Source organism: Silene latifolia, chromosome X (assembly GCF_048544455.1).
Source record: "Silene latifolia isolate original U9 population chromosome X, ASM4854445v1, whole genome shotgun sequence".
Lineage (NCBI taxonomy): Eukaryota > Viridiplantae > Streptophyta > Magnoliopsida > Caryophyllales > Caryophyllaceae > Silene > Silene latifolia.
Window position 1 is genome coordinate 174,303,240 of NC_133537.1, and position 10,116 is coordinate 174,313,355.

Below are 10,116 nucleotides of genomic sequence, written 5' to 3' on the forward strand. Positions count from 1 at the left end.
ATATAATGGTGAAATCAAAATTCACCATTTTCCTTCAAAATTTCAAGAATAATAGCGAAAATTCAAAAATCGCTGTTTCTCCAAATTTTAGACGACGGCGATTAAAACCGTCATTTTCAAAATAATAGTTGGAATTTGAATTCCACTATTTCCATCAAATGTCAACGGCGGCACATAAACCGTCACTTCAATTAATAGTGAAAATTCCAAATTCACTATTTCCATCAAATGTCAACGGCGGCATATAAACCGTCACTTCAAACGCAATAGCAAACTCAAAATTTGCTATTTTCCTTCAAAATTAAAACAAACGGCGATCAAAACCGCCACTTCAAGCGCAAAGAAGAACGACGAATGGTGAAGATGCCAAATTCACTATTCTTTCAAATACCAGCAGGGGGCTTCCTCGCGGGACCCACTCATTTCAGAAACAGCGATAGTGAGAATCCATACTCGCCCATTTGACGCGGTTATCCCCGTGGTCCATTAACCGACCGTATCATGGCTGGCGAGCCTTTGTCCGCAAACATTCAAGGACAGATCCCGAAGATGCCTCGGGTACATTTCCTTACCATTGGCTGGCGAGCCTTTGTCCGCAAACCTTTCAAGGACAAATCCCGAAGATGCTTCGGGTACATTTCCTTACCATTGGCTGGCGAGCCTTTGTCCGCAAACATACAAGGACAGATCCCGAAGATGCCTCGGGTACATTTCCTTATCATTGGATGGCGAGCCTTTGTCCGCAAACATTCAAGGACAGATCCCGAAGATGCCTCGGGTACATTTCCTTATCATTGGCTGGCGAGCCTTTGTCCGCAAGTGTTCAAGGACAGATCCCAAATATGCCTCAGGTACATTTCCTTATTATTGGCTGGCGAGCCTTTGTCCGCAAACATTCAAGGACAGATCCCGAAGATGCCTCGGGTACATTTCCTTATCATTGGCTGGCGAGCCTTTGTCCGCAAGCGTTGAGGGACAGATCTCGAAGATGCCTCTGGTACATTTCCTTATCATTGGCTGGCGAGCCTTTGTCCGCAAACATTCAAGGATACCTCCCGAAGATGCCTCGGGTACATTTCCTTACAACAGCTGGCGAGCCTTTGTTCGCAACCTTTCAAGGACACATCCCGAAGATGCCTCAGGTATGACTCCTTCCTATGGCTGGCGAGCCTTTGTACGTAGTCTAACGGACTTTAAACGACCCGCACGGACAGTCGACAGACTCTAAACTGTTCCCGACGACAGTTCATTGACTCGTACCCTCGAGTCGCCTTAGCATCGCCCTTCCCGACGACAGGTCCTTGGCCCGAATCCTTCGAGCCGCCTCGACGTCGCTTTGGTCTCCAGGTTGTAATCTTCGATTGGCCTGGGGGCTCTATTTTGAATTTTGCCCTGTCCAAGCCTCAGTCTAAGTGGGGGCTCTGTAGATACCCGGTATCTGCTCAGACTCCAACAAAAACCCGATGATTATCGGACTATAACATGTTTTGGAATCGCGGCGTTTGATCGACAGTTTGTGTACAACTTTACGTCGGAAAACATAAAACGATTTCGAAAATAAAACATTTCAAAACATTTAAAAAATACCTGGAGTGTTTAATGCACGGCGACGGGGTCACAATGACACTAACGAGGGTCAAAACCGACACCGGACCAAAAACCGACTCAAATATTCAAATCCCGACTCCAACAACGAGTCAAACCGAGTCAACCACAAAAAACAAACATTTCAAACCTTCTACCTTAAGTTTTCCCGGATTCATGAATGGTCAAGTACCAAACATGTGACTTTAAAACCTAGGATAGAACAAGTCATGATTGCGTTTGTTGTGAAAGCGACAACACAGCTCGAAGAACCGCGACGTGGCTCGCGCCTCTTTGAGCAGCCCAGGTGGCCACGTCGCTCAAAACTCACACAACCACTCATTCTCCTATAAATACCCCTCAAATACCACCCATTTGAGACTTACGCGAGTGTCCGCCCCCTATTTTCTCCCTTAAAATTCTAGACTCGACTTCTTAAGTCACAACCCGACGCGTATTTACGACCTACCGATCGTAAACACGGGCCTTACACATTGTTTGGTACCGTCATCGTGCATTAAACCACTTGACCGACCATTTCAACCACTACACCATCACTAAACTTTTAAAACATTCTTTTACTTACCAAAACGATTTTAAACCGAGTTTTTTTTCGATCAAACGAGTTTTTACAATTACGTCGGTCACTCGCCATAACCAAACATGTAAGTATGTGGGTGTAAAAATCCTCTTTCATTATGTTTTCATTTATTTCATGACTCTAACATGCTAAAACATGCATAACATGAACCAAAACATGGAATAAACGAGCCAAAACTGATTTTTGGTCTGAGGCAGAAGCCCCTTAGGTCGCCAACTGGCCCACGCCTAAATGGGGTATTCAGACTTGAAATCAACCGTGTTTATTCTCGTCATCTACCTTAATACATTTTTCATATTTGTAATCGGTTTTTACCATTTCAAGTATTTTCGAAACCTTTTTGTTTCATTTCACATGTTTTAACCATAAAGCATTTTTCACCCTTGGTTCTTCATACCATGACGGTTAAATCCGTGTTTCGGTGATAATATTTGGTTAATGACATTTAGAACGTATTTTAAAGCCTTTTATTTCATTTCTTTACATTTCCAAACAAACATGTTAGTCACCAACACAGAGTCATCCTTGGTTCTACATACCATGCCGGATTTTAACCCGGGTACGATGATGAGTACCGACTAATTACATTCAAAAGGACTTAAAACAATTAGTCCATAATCATTTTCAAAACTATTCATGTCAAGTTTGTCAAATCGAACCTGACACCGAATATTATCAAATAATGATGATTATTCGAGTCTAGTTCTTCAAATCAACAAATGTGGTCTAAACGACCCTTTCAAATCAAACCGGGTTCAAATACCCATTTTCAACACGTTTTATAACGTTTTCTAAAAGGTCGGAACACGGCACATAAAGCGTAGGCTAACCCGCGCCTAAACAGCTCTCCATTTCTCATTTTCAAAACCAGAGGGAGGCCCCTTACACCGCCGGGTGGCTCGCGCCTCATATAGCCGTCCTGCACAGGGCCTGTTCCTTTCAAAGATCGATTTAGGACGATCCCGACTCCGGTTAACCCGGATATAGGACGGATCGGATGATTTGTTCAAACCATATTTGCAAAATGCCTTACTAAGACAAATGGATCATGTTATGCACCCTAAACCTAATACGGTAAATGGATGTTTAATTTCCGTCTTGCATGCAAATCAACCATTAATCCAACTCGACATCTTATACTTGATACTTGGATTAAATCAACCGACTTAGAAAGCTCTCACATGTTAGGTTTAAATTATTGGATGCGCATTCATGCATTTAAACAGTTTTATCAACTTTTGCATTCAACCAACCAAGATCGATCAGTAGAGGCCGCTAAACGCGGGCGGGATTGGGTGTCTTATTAAAGGGCTTCCCAATACGTACCTTCACCTCTTACTCAGAAACTTTGGATAGTGGACGACCTTATCCAGGGCGTACGAGAGTCATTATAGAGATAGGATGCTAAAGAGGGACGATTTCCTTATCTTTAGTACCTATGTCAAACGCTGCTTTGTGCTTCGATTTGACCGAGGTATAAAGTGGAATTCGAACGGGTTCCAGGCATCCCACAAATGCTTGGTGGCGACTCCGAACATCTCTAATCGTTTCGAGACCCTTACCGAGACGTAACCGACCGATTTAAAAGGATCCGGTCGAAAGCACCTTTACGCCGCCGAGCGTGGCTTTCAAAAAAGACCGTTGTATGTCCGAAGATCGAACCGGACCTGTAAGTGGGCCATGTCCACATATACAAACATGAACTTAAACAACATCGCTTGTATGCCAAGTTCCCGCAACAATATGTCTTATTGTTTCGACACACCTATATTGCATAAAACTTTACTCATGGCTTAACCACAAGCTAAAATAGGACCAACGGTAGAGCCAAAACATGTTACTAAACACCAACGACCATGAATAATACAAAGATAACCAAAAACATAAGGATTCGAACAAATTAAACCTGGAAATGTGCCTGTAACAGTGACACTCGATCGAGTTGGTCAGGCACTCGATCAAGCTGGACCTACTCGATCGAGTCCCTTAGCTACTCGATCGAGTAGCCCGAGATCAGAATTCCCCTCCAAAAGACACACCTGCAGCTACTCGATCGAGTGAGGGGCACTCGATCGAGTTGTCACAAGTCAAAAACTGCCCATAACTCCAAACACAAGATATATAATCACCTAAATACGCGTCGGGATGCTAACTCGACCCACAAATCCTGTGAAACAAATCCAGAAATGTGCAAGTATGGCCTTATGGCCACCAATACAAACCAAGTTCGAAAAAGTATAAACCAAAACAAAGTGATATCCATCATAAACTACGAACATAAAAGAAGGAAGTGGAGTATTATCACTCCTGCTGCTGCTGCTGCTCATCCATCACCGCATCCTCATCACCACGACCACCCGAAGTGCCTGCTCCTGACGCACCAAGACCCGCATCACCACCGGCTCTAGCATCTGGTCTCACGTACCAAGGGTTCAAACCACTGTAGGGGTACGCCTGAGGCTCTCCCCAAGTAGACATGTCCACCCCATAAGAGTGGAAAACCCCGCTGCTGTCCCCGACTCCCCTCCACCAAACCAGATAAGGTCCCGAGATCCCAATACCCTGAACATACGCCATCTCATGCAAGTTCTGGATCATCAAGGTAGACGACACTCTCTCGGCATGGTGGCTCTCACGTATCTCTGGGCTGTACAAGGGAGGGTAACCAGGGAACTGATACTGTGGTGGCGCTGCTTGCTCTGGCTGAGTCTCAGCCACTCTCTCCCTCAATCTGCGTGATCCCCTCCCCAACCTAGGTCGGTTCTCCACAGCGCCCTCGTTCTTCTCCTTCCTCGGCTTGGGCATAACATGTAGGATGTCCGGGTCAATGAGGTACGTCTGCCTCGCAGGACGCCCCTCCTCCTCCTCCTTCTCGTCAGAGTCGGCAGACACCACTGCCGCGGGTAAAGGCTCTGTCACTGGGAGATGCTCCAGGGCTGTTATCCGCATCCAACTAATACCCCACACCCTCCATGCTAAACTCCCATCCGCCAAAGTTCTCAACCATTTCCGGTCGAGAAAGTACTGACGGTCTAAGGTAGGTACTGTGGTGGTCAAGGGAGTATAGTCCGAGGAAGCCACGAAGGATGTCAACCTCTCTTCTAAACGTGTGATAATGGCACCACAACTCAGGAATCTAGTGTCAGACGAGGCCATGAAAGCTAGACTGGCACACACCATGGCAGGGGCACTAAAAACCACTCTCTGAGACCGCTCGGGGTTAAGGTACGCCATCAAAAGCATCAACTCATGTGAGTTCAACTTACTCACATTCTTCCTCTCGTAAAAAAGACATGTCAAGGCACGAAGAAAGATCTTCAAAGTGACATATTGAATGTCATTAATCAACATGTTACTTGAAGTAGCAGCTAGTGAAGTGGGGTGATGTCGTCGGGTCACATCCAATCAAACACATTTATAATACTCAACAAACAACTAGTTAGCGGTAAGTCGAGGTTGATCCATGAGACGGTGTGCTTTGGGTTCTAAGTCTATCTATCTCAATTTATGCTAGTGTCACAATTTGGTTGGGTTTGTAGTTGTGTCTAGACTAATGCAAACAATAAGGTAAAACAAGTGATAAGAGAAAGGATGTAAACAATTGATTGAAAGTGCTAGGATATCATGGGTTCATAGGGGATTCATGGTGTTGATCATACAAACATGTTTACAATTATAAGCAAGCAATTAGTGTTGTGGGGGAACCGAGTTGGTTTATGTCTTACGGTTCATAGGAAGAGTTGGGTCCCGGAGCCGAATCGATTTGATTGTACAACACCTACAAGTCGACTTAATTTCCTCCTATTCAACTTTTATGCATGGTCTAACAAGACTCGAGTTGGTTTATATCTTACAAGTCTTGTTGAGTAGATAAGAGATGGTTGTAAATGCAAGGATTCATAGGCTTAGCATTTCATCAAACATGACATGTGCATAAAGTTGACATTACAACAAGCAAGCAAATTAATTATGTGAACATATTAGATTAAGCATGGATTAATCCCATGTTTGGTTTCCCTTAGTTACCCACTAATCCTAGCTAAAAGATGTAGATACCCGGTATCTGCTGAGACTCCAACAAACACCCGATGATTATCGGACTACAACATGTTTTGGAATCACGGCGTTTGATCGACAGTTCGTGTACAACTTTACGTCCGAAAACTTAAAACGATTTCAAAAATAAAACATTTCAAAACATTTCAAAAATACCTGGATTGTTTAATGCACGATGATGGGTTCGCAATGACACTAACTAGAGTCAAAACCAACACCAGACCAAAAACCGACTCAAAAATTCAAATTCCGACTCCAACAACGAGTCAAACCGAGTCAACTACAAAAAACAAACATTTCAAACCTTCTATGCTAAGATTTCCCGGATTTATGAATGGTCAAGTACCAAACATATGACTACAAATCCTAGGATAGAACAAACCATGATTGCGTTTGTTGTGAAAGCGACAACACTGCTCGAAGACCCGCGACGTGGCTCGCGCCTCTTTGAGTAGCCCAGGTGGCCACGTCGCTCAAAACGCACACAACAACTCAATCTCCTATAAATACCCCTCAAATGCCACCCATTTGAGAGTTACGCGAGTGTCCGCCCCCTCTTTTCTCCCTTAAAATTCTCGACTCGACTTCTTAAGTCACAATCCAACGCGTATTTACGACCTACCGATCGTAAACACGAGCCTTACACATTGTTTGGTACCGTCATCGTGCATTAAATCACTTGACCGACCACTTCGACCACTACACCATCACTAAACTTTTAAAACACTCTTTACTTACCAAGACGGTTTCAAACCCAGTTTTTTCCGATCAAACGAGTTGTTACACTTACGTCGGTCACTCGCCATAACCAAACATGTAAGTATGAGGGTGTAAAAATCCTCTTTTATTATGTTTTCATTTGTTTCATGACTCTAACATGCTAAAACATGAATAACATGAATCAAAACATGGAATAAACGAGCCAAAACTGATTTTTGGTCTGAGACAGAAGCCCCTTAGGTCGCCAATTGGCCCGTGCCTAAATGGGGTATTCAGACCAGAAATGAACTTTGTTTGTTCTCGTCATTTCCCTTAATCCATTTTTCATATTTGTAATAGGTTTTCACCGTTTCAAGTATTTTCGAACCATTTTTATTTCATTTCACATGTTTTAACCATAAAGCATTTTTCACCCTTGGTTCTTCATACCATGACGGTTAAATCCGTGTTTCGGTGATAATATTTGGTTAATGACATTTAGAAGGTATTTTAAAGCCTTTTATTTCATTTCTTTACATTTCCAAACAAACATATTAGTCACCAACATAAAGTCATCCTTGGTTCTACATACCATGCCGGATTTTAACCCGGGTACGATGACGAGTATCGACTAATTACATTCAAATGGACTTAAAACAATTAGTCCATAATCATTTTTCAAAACTATTCATGTCAAGTTTGTCAAAACGAACCCGACACCGAATATTATCAAATAATGATGATTATTCGAGTCTAGTTCTTCAAATCAACAAATGCGGTCTAAATGACCCTTTCAAATCAAACCGGGTTCAAATACACATTTTCAACACGTTTTATAACGTTTTCTAAAAGGTCAGAACACGGCACATAAACCGTGGGCTAACCCGCGCCTAAATAGGCTCCCCATTTCTCATTTTCAAAACCAGAGGGAAGCCCTTTGTATCGCCAGTTGGCTCGCGCCTCATATAGCTGTCTGATACAGGGCATGTTCCCTTCCAGCATTAGTCTAGGACGATCCCGACTCCGGTTAGCACGGATATAGGACGGATCAGATGACTATTCGATTATTCAAAATCATATTTGCAAAATGCCTTACTAAGACAAATGGATCATGTTATGCACCCTAAACCTAATACGGTAAATAGATGTTTAATTTCCGTCTTGCATGCAAATCAACCATTAATCCAACTCGACATCTTATACTTGATACTTGGATTAAATCAACCGACTTAGAAAGCTCTCACATGTTAGGTTTAAATCATTGGATGCCCATTCATGCATTTAAACCGTTTTATCAACTTTTGCATTCAACCAACCAAGATCGATCAGTAGAGGCCGCTAAACGCGGGCGGGATTGAGTGTCTGATTAAAGGGCTTCCCAATACGTACCTTCACCTCTTACTCAGAAACTTTGGATAGTGGACGACCTTATCTAGGGCGTACGAGAGTCATTCTAGAGATAGGATGCTAAAGAGGGACGATTTCCTTATCTTTAGTACCTATGTCAAACGCTGCTTTGTGCTTCGATTTGACCGAGGTATAAAGTGGAATTCGAACGGGTTCCAGGCATCCCACAAATGCTTGGTGGCGACTCCGAACATCTCTAATCGTTTCGAGACCCATACCGAGACGAAACCGACTGATCTAAAACGATCCGGTCAAAAGCACCTTTACGCCGCCGAGCGTGGTTTTCAAAAAAAGACCGCTGCCATTGTCCACGGATCGGCTGGGCATACGCAGGTGGGCCATGTCCACAGATTGGCGACTCCGCTGGGGAGAACTAGGACACTTACGTCTTTGTGATCCCTAGATGGTGAGACTCGAACGAGGTCTGGTTGGAATGCATTAATTGATATTACGGTCACGGTCGGGTTCCTTGTCCGGGCCCACAACCTAACCCTTTTCAACCAATTGGCTCGTTTCGTCGGCGTGAGTTTTCTCATCCCCGCGTTTCGAATCCTGATTGAGTCAAGCATACCGTTGACGTTACACATTTTTGTTTCGTTAAAGAGCTTTCATCACTTTCGAGCACGAGGCTAGGGCACCCTCCTTACACATTTTGTTTGGATTTGGTATCCCTCTCGCAAATCGGGGTTTGATTGCTTGGTGTGTAACCCACCCTTCTAAGCCAAAACCCGTGTCAGCATGATGCATAATATAATGAACTGTGAGTGCTTATGTGCTATCTGATCATAAGTCCTTCCATGTCATTTTCAAACATTCAAAAAACACCCTTTTCGCGCCGTTATAATGGCCATTTCAAACCTTGGACTTTCGCCAACCGATGCACGCCTTTCTAGGCCGTCGTAATGACGATTTTCAAACTCGGTTTTGTATAAGCATTTCAACACGCCTTTCTAGGCCGTCGTAATGACGATTTTCAAACCCGGTTTTGTATATCCATTTCAACACGCCTTTCTAGGACGTCATAATGACGATTTTTAAACCCGGTTTTGTATAACCATTTCAACACGTCTTTCTAGGCCGTCGTAATGACGATTTTCAAACCCGGTTTTGTATAACCATTTCAAATCAGCTTTTCACGCCGTTATAATCGACGCGTCTAGACACGGATTTTAACCCGTTTCGCGCCGACAATGGCTTTCTTTCAAAACCCGAGAAAAGCACACGCCCTTTTCTCGAGACATTTTCGGATCCCGAGGACCATGCACCGTCCCCGAGACCTTTTCAAACATTTCAAACTCGATTTTCAAAACATACAATTTTGAATTTCAAAACCGTCTTGGGAAGCAACACACTGTTTTCCGAGCCGACTCAAACTCAAACCGTCTTTTACAAATAAAATTATGACAACCCTTTTCAATTGATCGACTTGCGGAGATTTCTATCTTCGGAAGCCGCCCATTAAAGCGACAAATGAACCTTTTTGAAAATTCCTATTTTCGAAAACTTCAGTCCACCATTCCAATTCCGCCTCGTGTCTATTGAGTCAAAGCAAACGTACTTATGGGTCTTTACTTATGAGTCGTCTCACCACGAGACCCGTCCAATGACGTCACGCCGTCATGATTGGACTCGTGTCAAAGGTTCGGTCAAACACCGTCACGTCATGAATCGAGTCAGCACCGAGGGACCACACACGGTCATCCCGTCTTGTTGAGTCGATCTTTGTCTCGTCCTCTGTGTTGTCTGCGTTCAGTCTTGGAACCGTGTCG